Genomic DNA, 15,107 nt, shown 5'->3' on the forward strand with positions numbered 1-15,107 from the left:
TTCAGAGGTGCAAAGGGTCATGGTCCAGGTTGCATAGAAAGAGAGAAGACGCATCACAATGGCTTAGTGATGTATGCCTGAAAGCAGCCCAAAGGTCTGATAGGCCAGAAAAAAGACTCTGTGCTTGTGATCATGTGTTTGTGGGTCAGTTACCTCTTCATGAATAATCAGCTGTATATGGTGCCACCGCCAGAGGGTGCCAGTTCGATGCCTGCAGGCAACATATGTATTCTATGACTGATTTCAATTTTCATCTGGATGACATGCTTAGGATGCCTATCCCCTCACCCATTTTCCAGCGGTCTAGTGTCATTATATACGCACAGTAAATCTCTTACACCAGGTATTAGATCAAAGTGAAGTAATTTTTTCAACTTGTGAGGCTCGTGGTACTAACTTTTTTTTGGGTTATAACTGAGGGCGTTTGATACTATAAGTAAATGTTTAAAGCATATATTCCGCTGCAGGGCTCTGCCACTTACATTTGAGGGTCAGGACTGCAGGGAGGCGCATGGTAAAGAGTGACCCTCGTGAGTATTACCCCGAATAGTATATATGACATAATTCCCATGGTAACGGCCTGGAGATTCTGATGCTCCCGTTAAAAAGGAATAAAAAGAATGTTTATGATTTTAAGTTTTTCTTAAATTCTATTGTATTATCATTCTAATAAAAATAATTAAACATTAAAAAAAAAGTAAGGAAGGCAATAATGTAAATTTGGTTGTTCCCGTAGCTGGATGTGGTGATCCAGAAAGGGGGAGACCTATGGCAATGAAGGGTATTACTTAAGTGAGAGCAGGGAGAGAGGGTGATACAATTATTGGCAGCTGATGAGAGAAGACACATCTGACGATTCCTTTACTGGTCCAGGTAAGAGGCCAAGTGCCACCTATGACAGGGGGCTTCTGTTGTAGGGAGTGCCCTGTGCCCCATCCCTCCTGGTGCAGTGTTGCCCCGTCACTGTTCACAAACATTCTCCCGCGCAGGGAGTCAGTCTTAGCATAGCTATCTGAGACAGTGACTGTCACAGGTTTACTCCTGACAAAGCCTTTGGAAGGCATTTGGAACCCAGGGAGGTAGGAAAAAAAAGGCCTCATCAACCCTTTGGCGCTGCTGTAAAAAAGTGGCAGTATTTCAGTTCCAAGCCACTATTTTCCATTACCGCACCGCCGAGTTATAGGTTTGACGCGAAGTGAAGGATTTACCTCCAAAAACACTCTGGAGGTAAATCTCTCACTTCAAGATAAAAAAATCATCAGATTTACTGTGGCGGAATTACCGCTCGCAGTAAACCAAATAAGTCCCCATGGAGTCCAATGGAAAACGGGGTCTAACAGCCCTGCTACCAACTGATAATCCTGCAATAAATTTATGGACCCGCATGGAGATAATGGTAACCGAGATTGGTGGTAATTTCTCTGGAATGACTGCCAAACTTATAATAAGGCCCAATAGTTCTAAATATGAGTTTAGCTGTGCCATAGAAAAGTGGCAGTAATTCTCATGCTGCCACATTTCTGACCGGGAATTGATTTACCACAATGCCATATTATAGGTTTGGCATCTAATTGGAGGACTGACCTCCAGCATATTGCTGGAGGTAAGCCCTCCATTTAAAGGTCATAAACTGCTCGATTTACAGTAGTGGAATTACCATATGTGCTAAATGTGACAAAATGCCGATGTAGACCTGTGGATGCCAAATGGGGAGTAACACAACTGTTAACTCACTTAAAATCCTGCCATAAGTTTGAGGGACCGAGCGGTGGTAACTGTAAAAGAATTTGGCAGTAATCCCTCAAGAATTACCACCAAACTCGTAAAGGCCCAACGAATGAACAGAAGACTGTTAAAAGTGAAATCAGCGGCCCAGCGAGGCCAACAGGTTAGTTTGGTAATATATGCCATCCCAGATAGAGAAAGGAGAATGGATGGTAAGACATAGAGAGAAGTGAACTGATTGACCCTTTTGCGTCTTTCCAAGGACAGTCTGTTGTAGATAGGCCAAATCTGATCCGTATGCACCTGGCCCATTTCCCCATCATGATCCTCGAGCCAGTCCACCTTAGCTTACCACAGAAGTCTGTACACTGCTGGTTTACTTTTCTGACTGGAGGGTAAATCTCTCCCTGACATTTGAAACATCCTTTGGTTTGGATAAAGGTGATCCCTACACCATGCGTTGGAAAAAATATTGATGTCTCCCCTAGGGTGAGACCTATAGCAATATGCAAGACAGAGGGATAAGTACACTTCTAAGTAACCTGTGTAGTAAGAATTATAGCTGGACAAAAACAAAATGTGACCACAATAAAGCCTTTGTCTAATGTACTACATGGTTCATTTGACGCAATTAATATAACTGACTATTCAATGCATCCATTTACATTAATGGGCCGCTGTCCACATTAATGGCATGGGTGAGGGCACTCTAGCACAAAGCACTCATCAAGAGAAGCACATAAATATGTTCACCTGCAATAGGCAGTGACTAGGTAGCAGAGAGGGCAGTTTGCTAGCATCAAAACACTGTTATGAACCCTGCAACCAGCCTTCTGTTAGACTTCAGAGGTAGCTCCTAGAAACAGGAAAAGTTGGTTTCACATGTATGCTACCACATCAGGTACAGCAAACATTATCAGAGCACCTGTTTAAGAAAGGCACCTTGGAGACCTTTGGGTCCCTCAACTGGCAGTAGAAGGATTACACAAGAGGTACAGGAGCCAGTGGTGCAATGTAAACCTCCTCTGACTGTGAAACTAGAGGTTGTATCTTGCACCCCTATCCGATTTGACATCTTTCCAGACTTCTGGTTTAATTGCTTTAAGGTTTAGTCCAGTGTATCTCAGTGTTTGCAATATAGTCTTCATTATATGGGTGGGACATGCTGTGAACATTCATGAACAGGGCTGATTCTATGGCAGTGCAAGACTAGGCAGCATTCTAAAGCCTCAACATCAAGGCTCACCAGATGGCCCCTAAAAGTAAGAAATGGTTTCTATTTCCCTGCATGTGTGCTCTAATGGAGTCGAGTTGGGCTTTGGCTTATGTTCAGGAGACAAATATCACATTTATATACTATGGCAACTGTCCGGCACAGCCCCCACCTGCATAGCAAAGAATATTTTTTGGCTATGATTCAGGCAGGAAAGAAATCCTGCCATCGAGGGCAGCAACATTTTGAAATACACAGCCACACCTGACAGCTGGTAGCGAGCAGGGCTGATGTGTCTGTCCCTGGACAGGGCAATGAGCACCCTTCTCTCTAGCCCTCTGCCCTTCACGTCCCTGATCGGCCACGATCGGCCAATGACCTCTCTATGAGAGCTGCAGTTGAGCTTTTTATGGACCTCAGTAACTCATGGACAGGTGGCAAATTGTACACCGGATAAAGGCTTAACCTCATCTTTCTGGCTGGTGGGCTGAATCTGGGTCTTCTCCAACAGGCTGGCAGTCAAACAGGGCTTCGAGCGGCTGAAAAAGTGGGCTCCCCAGAAGACAATGGCAAATGATTTGCATAGGCAGAGCCCCATCTCTCTCTCTCTCTCTCTCTCTCTCTCTCTCTCTGCCCTAGACGTGCTTACTCTACAATAGCAAGATTGTTACAAATGCATAGAGATGGAGGTGGGATGGTTAACTGGCAACTCTGAGTAACTAAACCTGTAGTGCTTGGCTGCATACCAAAGCAGCAGCAGAGCCCAGGCCCTGGCACATAAACTGTGACACAGGGAGGAAGGCTGTGGGGTCTCAGTAACTTCAGGAATGGAGCCAGTGACTGACATGACTTCAGGGCTTCTAGCTCCCCCCTCCTCAACCAACCAAGATCCAAGAATCTATGCGTGTGAAGGATCACTTCCATGCTCAGACACCAGACACTGAGCCTTTTTCCATTTAGAAAACGTCCTGAAAGCTTTTCCATGCAAGCACGTGGGTTCCCATATGTCCTAATTGTATCTATGCTCTCTCTCTGCCTGACATCTGCGCTACACATAGCTTTTAAGTCCTGAAGCGCGTTTTGAAAGTGGCAATTGATAAGGCAGTGTTTGAAGGATAGTTAAATCAATAAGAAAATCACACACCTAAAAGCAAAGTATACAAGACATTGCTAAGCTTTATTCAGGATTAAGGCCTAGAACTATTTAAAGAGGTAGCATTAAGGAATGTTTGATAACACTGCCTAAAGCCAGCCAGCAATGCAGTGCGATGTGCTACATAGAAAATGTGCAACAAGAAGGAGACAAGGCCATAGCACTAAGTTTGGTATAATCAGAGAAAAATACCTTTGAAACACTACTTTTTTAGAGCCACAAGACATAGAATTGAATGGCGTTCTGTTTATTCGGTCAATAAGACTTACAAGTAAAGAATGATTCTCGCTTGGCAGGTGATAAAAAGTACGGACTTATGCAGGGGCCATGCTCATCTACTTTGTATCATTCCGATTTGGTACATGTGCTGCCGAAGCGCACAAAGTTAAAGACACCCCACACAGTATTTATGACGCCAGAATGTGCAGGCTTTTTAACATAGGCCCACTTGGTATGGTGTAACTTTGGCCAGACACCTATTATTTATGGAGGAGATATGAATATGAGGGTAAAAAAACAATGATCCAGGTTTCTTCACTGCTCTTTTAATCCAAAATAACTGATTTGTTTGTCGGACTATAACATTCAGAGGTGCAAAGGGTCATGGTCCAGGTTGCATAGAAAGAGAGAAGACGCATCACAATGGCTTAGTGATGTATGCCTGAAAGCAGCCCAAAGGTCTGATAGGCCAGAAAAAAGACTCTGTGCTTGTGATCATGTGTTTGTGGGTCAGTTACCTCTTCATGAATAATCAGCTGTATATGGTGCCACCGCCAGAGGGTGCCAGTTCGATGCCTGCAGGCAACATATGTATTCTATGACTGATTTCAATTTTCATCTGGATGACATGCTTAGGATGCCTATCCCCTCACCCATTTTCCAGCGGTCTAGTGTCATTATATACGCACAGTAAATCTCTTACACCAGGTATTAGATCAAAGTGAAGTAATTTTTTCAACTTGTGAGGCTCGTGGTACTAACTTTTTTTTGGGTTATAACTGAGGGCGTTTGATACTATAAGTAAATGTTTAAAGCATATATTCCGCTGCAGGGCTCTGCCACTTACATTTGAGGGTCAGGACTGCAGGGAGGCGCATGGTAAAGAGTGACCCTCGTGAGTATTACCCCGAATAGTATATATGACATAATTCCCATGGTAACGGCCTGGAGATTCTGATGCTCCCGTTAAAAAGGAATAAAAAGAATGTTTATGATTTTAAGTTTTTCTTAAATTCTATTGTATTATCATTCTAATAAAAATAATTAAACATTAAAAAAAAAGTAAGGAAGGCAATAATGTAAATTTGGTTGTTCCCGTAGCTGGATGTGGTGATCCAGAAAGGGGGAGACCTATGGCAATGAAGGGTATTACTTAAGTGAGAGCAGGGAGAGAGGGTGATACAATTATTGGCAGCTGATGAGAGAAGACACATCTGACGATTCCTTTACTGGTCCAGGTAAGAGGCCAAGTGCCACCTATGACAGGGGGCTTCTGTTGTAGGGAGTGCCCTGTGCCCCATCCCTCCTGGTGCAGTGTTGCCCCGTCACTGTTCACAAACATTCTCCCGCGCAGGGAGTCAGTCTTAGCATAGCTATCTGAGACAGGGACTGTCACAGGTTTACTCCTGACAAAGCCTTTGGAAGGCATTTGGAACCCAGGGAGGTAGGAAAAAAAAGGCCTCATCAACCCTTTGGCGCTGCTGTAAAAAAGTGGCAGTATTTCAGTTCCAAGCCACTATTTTCCATTACCGCACCGCCGAGTTATAGGTTTGACGCGAAGTGAAGGATTTACCTCCAAAAACACTCTGGAGGTAAATCTCTCACTTCAAGATAAAAAAATCATCAGATTTACTGTGGCGGAATTACCGCTCGCAGTAAACCAAATAAGTCCCCATGGAGTCCAATGGAAAACGGGGTCTAACAGCCCTGCTACCAACTGATAATCCTGCAATAAATTTATGGACCCGCATGGAGATAATGGTAACCGAGATTGGTGGTAATTTCTCTGGAATGACTGCCAAACTTATAATAAGGCCCAATAGTTCTAAATATGAGTTTAGCTGTGCCATAGAAAAGTGGCAGTAATTCTCATGCTGCCACATTTCTGACCGGGAATTGATTTACCACAATGCCATATTATAGGTTTGGCATCTAATTGGAGGACTGACCTCCAGCATATTGCTGGAGGTAAGCCCTCCATTTAAAGGTCATAAACTGCTCGATTTACAGTAGTGGAATTACCATATGTGCTAAATGTGACAAAATGCCGATGTAGACCTGTGGATGCCAAATGGGGAGTAACACAACTGTTAACTCACTTAAAATCCTGCCATAAGTTTGAGGGACCGAGCGGTGGTAACTGTAAAAGCATTTGGCAGTAATCCCTCAAGAATTACCACCAAACTCGTAAAGGCCCAACGAATGAACAGAAGACTGTTAAAAGTGAAATCAGCGGCCCAGCGAGGCCAACAGGTTAGTTTGGTAATATATGCCATCCCAGATAGAGAAAGGAGAATGGATGGTAAGACATAGAGAGAAGTGAACTGATTGACCCTTTTGCGTCTTTCCAAGGACAGTCTGTTGTAGATAGGCCAAATCTGATCCGAATGCACCTGGCCCATTTCCCCATCATGATCCTCGAGCCAGTCCACCTTAGCTTACCACAGAAGTCTGTACACTGCTGGTTTACTTTTCTGACTGGAGGGTAAATCTCTCCCTGACATTTGAAACATCCTTTGGTTTGGATAAAGGTGATCCCTACACCATGCGTTGGAAAAAATATTGATGTCTCCCCTAGGGTGAGACCTATAGCAATATGCAAGACAGAGGGATAAGTACACTTCTAAGTAACCTGTGTAGTAAGAATTATAGCTGGACAAAAACAAAATGTGACCACAATAAAGCCTTTGTCTAATGTACTACATGGTTCATTTGACGCAATTAATATAACTGACTATTCAATGCATCCATTTACATTAATGGGCCGCTGTCCACATTAATGGCATGGGTGAGGGCACTCTAGCACAAAGCACTCATCAAGAGAAGCACATAAATATGTTCACCTGCAATAGGCAGTGACTAGGTAGCAGAGAGGGCAGTTTGCTAGCATCAAAACACTGTTATGAACCCTGCAACCAGCCTTCTGTTAGACTTCAGAGGTAGCTCCTAGAAACAGGAAAAGTTGGTTTCACATGTATGCTACCACATCAGGTACAGCAAACATTATCAGAGCACCTGTTTAAGAAAGGCACCTTGGAGACCTTTGGGTCCCTCAACTGGCAGTAGAAGGATTACACAAGAGGTACAGGAGCCAGTGGTGCAATGTAAACCTCCTCTGACTGTGAAACTAGAGGTTGTATCTTGCACCCCTATCCGATTTGACATCTTTCCAGACTTCTGGTTTAATTGCTTTAAGGTTTAGTCCAGTGTATCTCAGTGTTTGCAATATAGTCTTCATTATATGGGTGGGACATGCTGTGAACATTCATGAACAGGGCTGATTCTATGGCAGTGCAAGACTAGGCAGCATTCTAAAGCCTCAACATCAAGGCTCACCAGATGGCCCCTAAAAGTAAGAAATGGTTTCTATTTCCCTGCATGTGTGCTCTAATGGAGTCGAGTTGGGCTTTGGCTTATGTTCAGGAGACAAATATCACATTTATATACTATGGCAACTGTCCGGCACAGCCCCCACCTGCATAGCAAAGAATATATTTTGGCTATGATTCAGGCAGGAAAGAAATCCTGCCATCGAGGGCAGCAACATTTTGAAATACACAGCCACACCTGACAGCTGGTAGCGAGCAGGGCTGATGTGTCTGTCCCTGGGCAGGGCAATGAGCACCCTTCTCTCTAGCCCTCTGCCCTTCACGTCCCTGATCGGCCACGATCGGCCAATGACCTCTCTATGAGAGCTGCAGTTGAGCTTTTTATGGACCTCAGTAACTCATGGACAGGTGGCAAATTGTACACCGGATAAAGGCTTAACCTCATCTTTCTGGCTGGTGGGCTGAATCTGGGTCTTCTCCAACAGGCTGGCAGTCAAACAGGGCTTCGAGCGGCTGAAAAAGTGGGCTCCCCAGAAGACAATGGCAAATGATTTGCATAGGCAGAGCCCCATCTCTCTCTCTCTCTCTCTCTCTCTCTCTCTCTCTCTCTCTCTCTCTCTCTGCCCTAGACGTGCTTACTCTACAATAGCAAGATTGTTACAAATGCATAGAGATGGAGGTGGGATGGTTAACTGGCAACTCTGAGTAACTAAACCTGTAGTGCTTGGCTGCATACCAAAGCAGCAGCAGAGCCCAGGCCCTGGCACATAAACTGTGACACAGGGAGGAAGGCTGTGGGGTCTCAGTAACTTCAGGAATGGAGCCAGTGACTGACATGACTTCAGGGCTTCTAGCTCCCCCCTCCTCAACCAACCAAGATCCAAGAATCTATGCGTGTGAAGGATCACTTCCATGCTCAGACACCAGACACTGAGCCTTTTTCCATTTAGAAAACGTCCTGAAAGCTTTTCCATGCAAGCACGTGGGTTCCCATATGTCCTAATTGTATCTATGCTCTCTCTCTGCCTGACTTCTGCGCTACACATAGCTTTTAAGTCCTGAAGCGCGTTTTGAAAGTGGCAATTGATAAGGCAGTGTTTGAAGGATAGTTAAATCAATAAGAAAATCACACACCTAAAAGCAAAGTCTACAAGACATTGCTAAGCTTTATTCAGGATTAAGGCCTAGAACTATTTAAAGAGGTAGCATTAAGGAATGTTTGATAACACTGCCTAAAGCCAGCCAGCAATGCAGTGCGATGTGCTACATAGAAAATGTGCAACAAGAAGGAGTCAAGGCCATAGCACTAAGTTTGGTATAATCAGAGAAAAATACCTTTGAAACACTACTTTTTTAGAGCCTCAAGACATAGAATTGAATGGCGTTCTGTTTATTCGGTCAATAAGACTTACAAGTAAAGAATGATTCTCGCTTGGCAGGTGATAAAAAGTACGGAACTCCACGATTTTGCACGTCATCCTTATGCAGGGGCCATGCTCATCTACTTTGTATCATTCCGATTTGGTACATGTGCTGCCGAAGCGCACAAAGTTAAAGACACCCCACACAGTATTTATGACGCCAGAATGTGCAGGCTTTTTAACATAGGCCCACTTGGTATGGTGTAACTTTGGCCAGACACCTATTATTTATGGAGGAGATATGAATATGAGGGTAAAAAAACAATGATCCAGGTTTCTTCACTGCTCTTTTAATCCAAAATAACTGATTTGTTTGTCGGACTATAACATTCAGAGGTGCAAAGGGTCATGGTCCAGGTTGCATAGAAAGAGAGAAGACGCATCACAATGGCTTAGTGATGTATGCCTGAAAGCAGCCCATAGGTCTGATAGGCCAGAAAAAAGACTCTGTGCTTGTGATCATGTGTTTGTGGGTCAGTTACCTCTTCATGAATAATCAGCTGTATATGGTGCCACCGCCAGAGGGTGCCAGTTCGATGCCTGCAGGCAACATATGTATTCTATGACTGATTTCAATTTTCATCTGGATGACATGCTTAGGATGCCTATCCCCTCACCCATTTTCCAGCGGTCTAGTGTCATTATATACGCACAGTAAATCTCTTACACCAGGTATTAGATCAAAGTGAAGTAATTTTTTCAACTTGTGAGGCTCGTGGTACTAACTTTTTTTTGGGTTATAACTGAGGGCGTTTGATACTATAAGTAAATGTTTAAAGCATATATTCCGCTGCAGGGCTCTGCCACTTACATTTGAGGGTCAGGACTGCAGGGAGGCGCATGGTAAAGAGTGACCCTCGTGAGTATTACCCCGAATAGTATATATGACATAATTCCCATGGTAACGGCCTGGAGATTCTGATGCTCCCGTTAAAAAGGAATAAAAAGAATGTTTATGATTTTAAGTTTTTCTTAAATTCTATTGTATTATCATTCTAATAAAAATAATTAAACATTAAAAAAAAAGTAAGGAAGGCAATAATGTAAATTTGGTTGTTCCCGTAGCTGGATGTGGTGATCCAGAAAGGGGGAGACCTATGGCAATGAAGGGTATTACTTAAGTGAGAGCAGGGAGAGAGGGTGATACAATTATTGGCAGCTGATGAGAGAAGACACATCTGACGATTCCTTTACTGGTCCAGGTAAGAGGCCAAGTGCCACCTATGACAGGGGGCTTCTGTTGTAGGGAGTGCCCTGTGCCCCATCCCTCCTGGTGCAGTGTTGCCCCGTCACTGTTCACAAACATTCTCCCGCGCAGGGAGTCAGTCTTAGCATAGCTATCTGAGACAGGGACTGTCACAGGTTTACTCCTGACAAAGCCTTTGGAAGGCATTTGGAACCCAGGGAGGTAGGAAAAAAAAGGCCTCATAAACCCTTTGGCGCTGCTGTAAACAAGTGGCAGTATTTCAGTTCCAAGCCACTATTTTCCATTACCGCACCGCCGAGTTATAGGTTTGACGCGAAGTGAAGGATTTACCTCCAAAAACACTCTGGAGGTAAATCTCTCACTTCAAGATAAAAAAATCATCAGATTTACTGTGGCGGAATTACCGCTCGCAGTAAACCAAATAAGTCCCCATGGAGTCCAATGGAAAACGGGGTCTAACAGCCCTGCTACCAACTGATAATCCTGCAATAAATTTACGGACCCGCATGGAGATAATGGTAACCGAGATTGGTGGTAATTTCTCTGGAATGACTGCCAAACTCATAATAAGGCCCAATAGTTCTAAATATGAGTTTAGCTGTGCCATAGAAAAGTGGCAGTAATTCTCATGCTGCCACATTTCTGACCGGGAATTGATTTACCACAATGCCATATTATAGGTTTGGCATCTAATTGGAGGACTGACCTCCAGCATATTGCTGGAGGTAAGCCCTCCATTTAAAGGTCATAAACTGCTCGATTTACAGTAGTGGAATTACCATATGTGCTAAATGTGACAAAATGCCGATGTAGACCTGTGGATGCCAAATGGGGAGTAACACAACTGTTAACTCACTTAAAATCCTGCCATAAGTTTGAGGGACCGAGCGGTGGTAACTGTAAAAGAATTTGGCAGTAATCCCTCAAGAATTACCACCAAACTCGTAAAGGCCCAACGAATGAACAGAAGACTGTTAAAAGTGAAATCAGCAGCCCAGCAAGGCCAACAGGTTAGTTTGGTAATATATGCCATCCCAGATAGAGAAAGGAGAATGGATGGTAAGACATAGAGAGAAGTGAACTGATTGACCCTTTTGCGTCTTTCCAAGGACAGTCTGTTGTAGATAGGCCAAATCTGATCCGAATGCACCTGGCCCATTTCCCCATCATGATCCTCGAGCCAGTCCACCTTAGCTTACCACAGAAGTCTGTACACTGCTGGTTTACTTTTCTGACTGGAGGGTAAATCTCTCCCTGACATTTGAAACATCCTTTGGTTTGGATAAAGGTGATCCCTACACCATGCGTTGGAAAAAATATTGATGTCTCCCCTAGGGTGAGACCTATAGCAATATGCAAGACAGAGGGATAAGTACACTTCTAAGTAACCTGTGTAGTAAGAATTATAGCTGGACAAAAACAAAATGTGACCACAATAAAGCCTTTGTCTAATGTACTACATGGTTCATTTGACGCAATTAATATAACTGACTATTCAATGCATCCATTTACATTAATGGGCCGCTGTCCACATTAATGGCATGGGTGAGGGCACTCTAGCACAAAGCACTCATCAAGAGAAGCACATAAATATGTTCACCTGCAATAGGCAGTGACTAGGTAGCAGAGAGGGCAGTTTGCTAGCATCAAAACACTGTTATGAACCCTGCAACCAGCCTTCTGTTAGACTTCAGAGGTAGCTCCTAGAAACAGGAAAAGTTGGTTTCACATGTATGCTACCACATCAGGTACAGCAAACATTATCAGAGCACCTGTTTAAGAAAGGCACCTTGGAGACCTTTGGGTCCCTCAACTGGCAGTAGAAGGATTACACAAGAGGTACAGGAGCCAGTGGTGCAATGTAAACCTCCTCTGACTGTGAAACTAGAGGTTGTATCTTGCACCCCTATCCGATTTGACATCTTTCCAGACTTCTGGTTTAATTGCTTTAAGGTTTAGTCCAGTGTATCTCAGTGTTTGCAATATAGTCTTCATTATATGGGTGGGACATGCTGTGAACATTCATGAACAGGGCTGATGCTATGGCAGTGCAAGACTAGGCAGCATTCTAAAGCCTCAACATCAAGGCTCACCAGATGGCCCCTAAAAGTAAGAAATGGTTTCTATTTCCCTGCATGTGTGCTCTAATGGAGTCGAGTTGGGCTTTGGCTTATGTTCAGGAGACAAATATCACATTTATATACTATGGCAACTGTCCGGCACAGCCCCCACCTGCATAGCAAAGAATATTTTTTGGCTATGATTCAGGCAGGAAAGAAATCCTGCCATCGAGGGCAGCAACATTTTGAAATACACAGCCACACCTGACAGCTGGTAGCGAGCAGGGCTGATGTGTCTGTCCCTGGGCAGGGCAATGAGCACCCTTCTCTCTAGCCCTCTGCCCTTCACGTCCCTGATCGGCCAATGACCTCTCTATGAGAGCTGCAGTTGAGCTTTTTATGGACCTCAGTAACTCATGGACAGGTGGCAAATTGTACACCGGATAAAGGCTTAACCTCATCTTTCTGGCTGGTGGGCTGAATCTGGGTCTTCTCCAACAGGCTGGCAGTCAAACAGGGCTTCGAGCGGCTGAAAAAGTGGGCTCCCCAGAAGACAATGGCAAATGATTTGCATAGGCAGAGCCCCATCTCTCTCTCTCTCTCTCTCTCTCTCTGCCCTAGACGTGCTTACTCTACAATAGCAAGATTGTTACAAATGCATAGAGATGGAGGTGGGATGGTTAACTGGCAACTCTGAGTAACTAAACCTGTAGTGCTTGGCTGCATACCAAAGCAGCAGCAGAGCCCAGGCCCTGGCACATAAACTGTGACACAGGGAGGAAGGCTGTGGGGTCTCAGTAACTTCAGGAATGGAGCCAGTGACTGACATGACTTCAGGGCTTCTAGCTCCCCCCTCCTCAACCAACCAAGATCCAAGAATCTATGCGTGTGAAGGATCACTTCCATGCTCAGACACCAGACACTGAGCCTTTTTCCATTTAGAAAACGTCCTGAAAGCTTTTCCATGCAAGCATGTGGGTTCCCATATGTCCTAATTGTATCTATGCTCTCTCTCTGCCTGACATCTGCGCTACACATAGCTTTTAAGTCCTGAAGCGCGTTTTGAAAGTGGCAATTGATAAGGCAGTGTTTGAAGGATAGTTAAATCAATAAGAAAATCACACACCTAAAAGCAAAGTATACAAGACATTGCTAAGCTTTATTCAGGATTAAGGCCTAGAACTATTTAAAGAGGTAGCATTAAGGAATGTTTGATAACACTGCCTAAAGCCAGCCAGCAATGCAGTGCGATGTGCTACATAGAAAATGTGCAACAAGAAGGAGACAAGGCCATAGCACTAAGTTTGGTATAATCAGAGAAAAATACCTTTGAAACACTACTTTTTTAGAGCCACAAGACATAGAATTGAATGGCGTTCTGTTTATTCGGTCAATAAGACTTACAAGTAAAGAATGATTCTCGCTTGGCAGGTGATAAAAAGTACGGAACTCCACGATTTTGCACGTCATCCTTATGCAGGGGCCATGCTCATCTACTTTGTATCATTCCGATTTGGTACATGTGCTGCCGAAGCGCACAAAGTTAAAGACACCCCACACAGTATTTATGACGCCAGAATGTGCAGGCTTTTTAACATAGGCCCACTTGGTATGGTGTAACTTTGGCCAGACACCTATTATTTATGGAGGAGATATGAATATGAGGGTAAAAAAACAATGATCCAGGTTTCTTCACTGCTCTTTTAATCCAAAATAACTGATTTGTTTGTCGGACTATAACATTCAGAGGTGCAAAGGGTCATGGTCCAGGTTGCATAGAAAGAGAGAAGACGCATCACAATGGCTTAGTGATGTATGCCTGAAAGCAGCCCAAAGGTCTGATAGGCCAGAAAAAAGACTCTGTGCTTGTGATCATGTGTTTGTGGGTCAGTTACCTCTTCATGAATAATCAGCTGTATATGGTGCCACCGCCAGAGGGTGCCAGTTCGATGCCTGCAGGCAACATATGTATTCTATGACTGATTTCAATTTTCATCTGGATGACATGCTTAGGATGCCTATCCCCTCACCCATTTTCCAGCGGTCTAGTGTCATTATATACGCACAGTAAATCTCTTACACCAGGTATTAGATCAAAGTGAAGTAATTTTTTCAACTTGTGAGGCTCGTGGTACTAACTTTTTTTTGGGTTATAACTGAGGGCGTTTGATACTATAAGTAAATGTTTAAAGCATATATTCCGCTGCAGGGCTCTGCCACTTACATTTGAGGGTCAGGACTGCAGGGAGGTGCATGGTAAAGAGTGACCCTCGTGAGTATTACCCCGAATAGTATATATGACATAATTCCCATGGTAACGGCCTGGAGATTCTGATGCTCCCGTTAAAAAGGAATAAAAAGAATGTTTATGATTTTAAGTTTTTCTTAAATTCTATTGTATTATCATTCTAATAAAAATAATTAAACATTAAAAAAAAAGTAAGGAAGGCAATAATGTAAATTTGGTTGTTCCCGTAGCTGGATGTGGTGATCCAGAAAGGGGGAGACCTATGGCAATGAAGGGTATTACTTAAGTGAGAGCAGGGAGAGAGGGTGATACAATTATTGGCAGCTGATGAGAGAAGACACATCTGACGATTCCTTTACTGGTCCAGGGAAGAGGCCAAGTGCCACCTATGACAGGGGGCTTCTGTTGTAGGGAGTGCCCTGTGCCCCATCCCTCCTGGTGCAGTGTTGCCCCGTCACTGTTCACAAACATTCTCCCGCGCAGGGAGTCAGTCTTAGCATAGCTATCTGAGACAGGGACTGTCACAGGTTTA

The 15,107-nt window shown here is 43.9% G+C and overlaps 3 non-coding genes across 3 annotated transcripts; all 3 read right to left on the reverse strand.

The window, feature by feature from the left end:
* Positions 1-4,365: 4,365 nt before the first annotated feature.
* On the reverse strand, positions 4,366-4,472 carry LOC138468667 (U6 spliceosomal RNA). The gene has a single exon (XR_011268407.1). It is a non-coding gene; the product is annotated as a U6 spliceosomal RNA (small nuclear RNA).
* A 4,610-nt stretch (positions 4,473-9,082) lies between these two features.
* Positions 9,083-9,186, reverse strand: LOC138468624 (U6 spliceosomal RNA). The gene has a single exon (XR_011268374.1). It is a non-coding gene; the product is annotated as a U6 spliceosomal RNA (small nuclear RNA).
* A 4,576-nt stretch (positions 9,187-13,762) lies between these two features.
* Positions 13,763-13,866, reverse strand: LOC138468625 (U6 spliceosomal RNA). Its single transcript, XR_011268375.1, has one exon. It is a non-coding gene; the product is annotated as a U6 spliceosomal RNA (small nuclear RNA).
* Positions 13,867-15,107: the final 1,241 nt, after the last annotated feature.

The sequence above is a fragment of the Ambystoma mexicanum genome, chromosome 4q (assembly GCF_040938575.1).
Source record: "Ambystoma mexicanum isolate Mex_15411 chromosome 4q, UKY_AmexF1_1, whole genome shotgun sequence".
Classification (NCBI taxonomy): Eukaryota; Metazoa; Chordata; class Amphibia; order Caudata; family Ambystomatidae; genus Ambystoma; species Ambystoma mexicanum.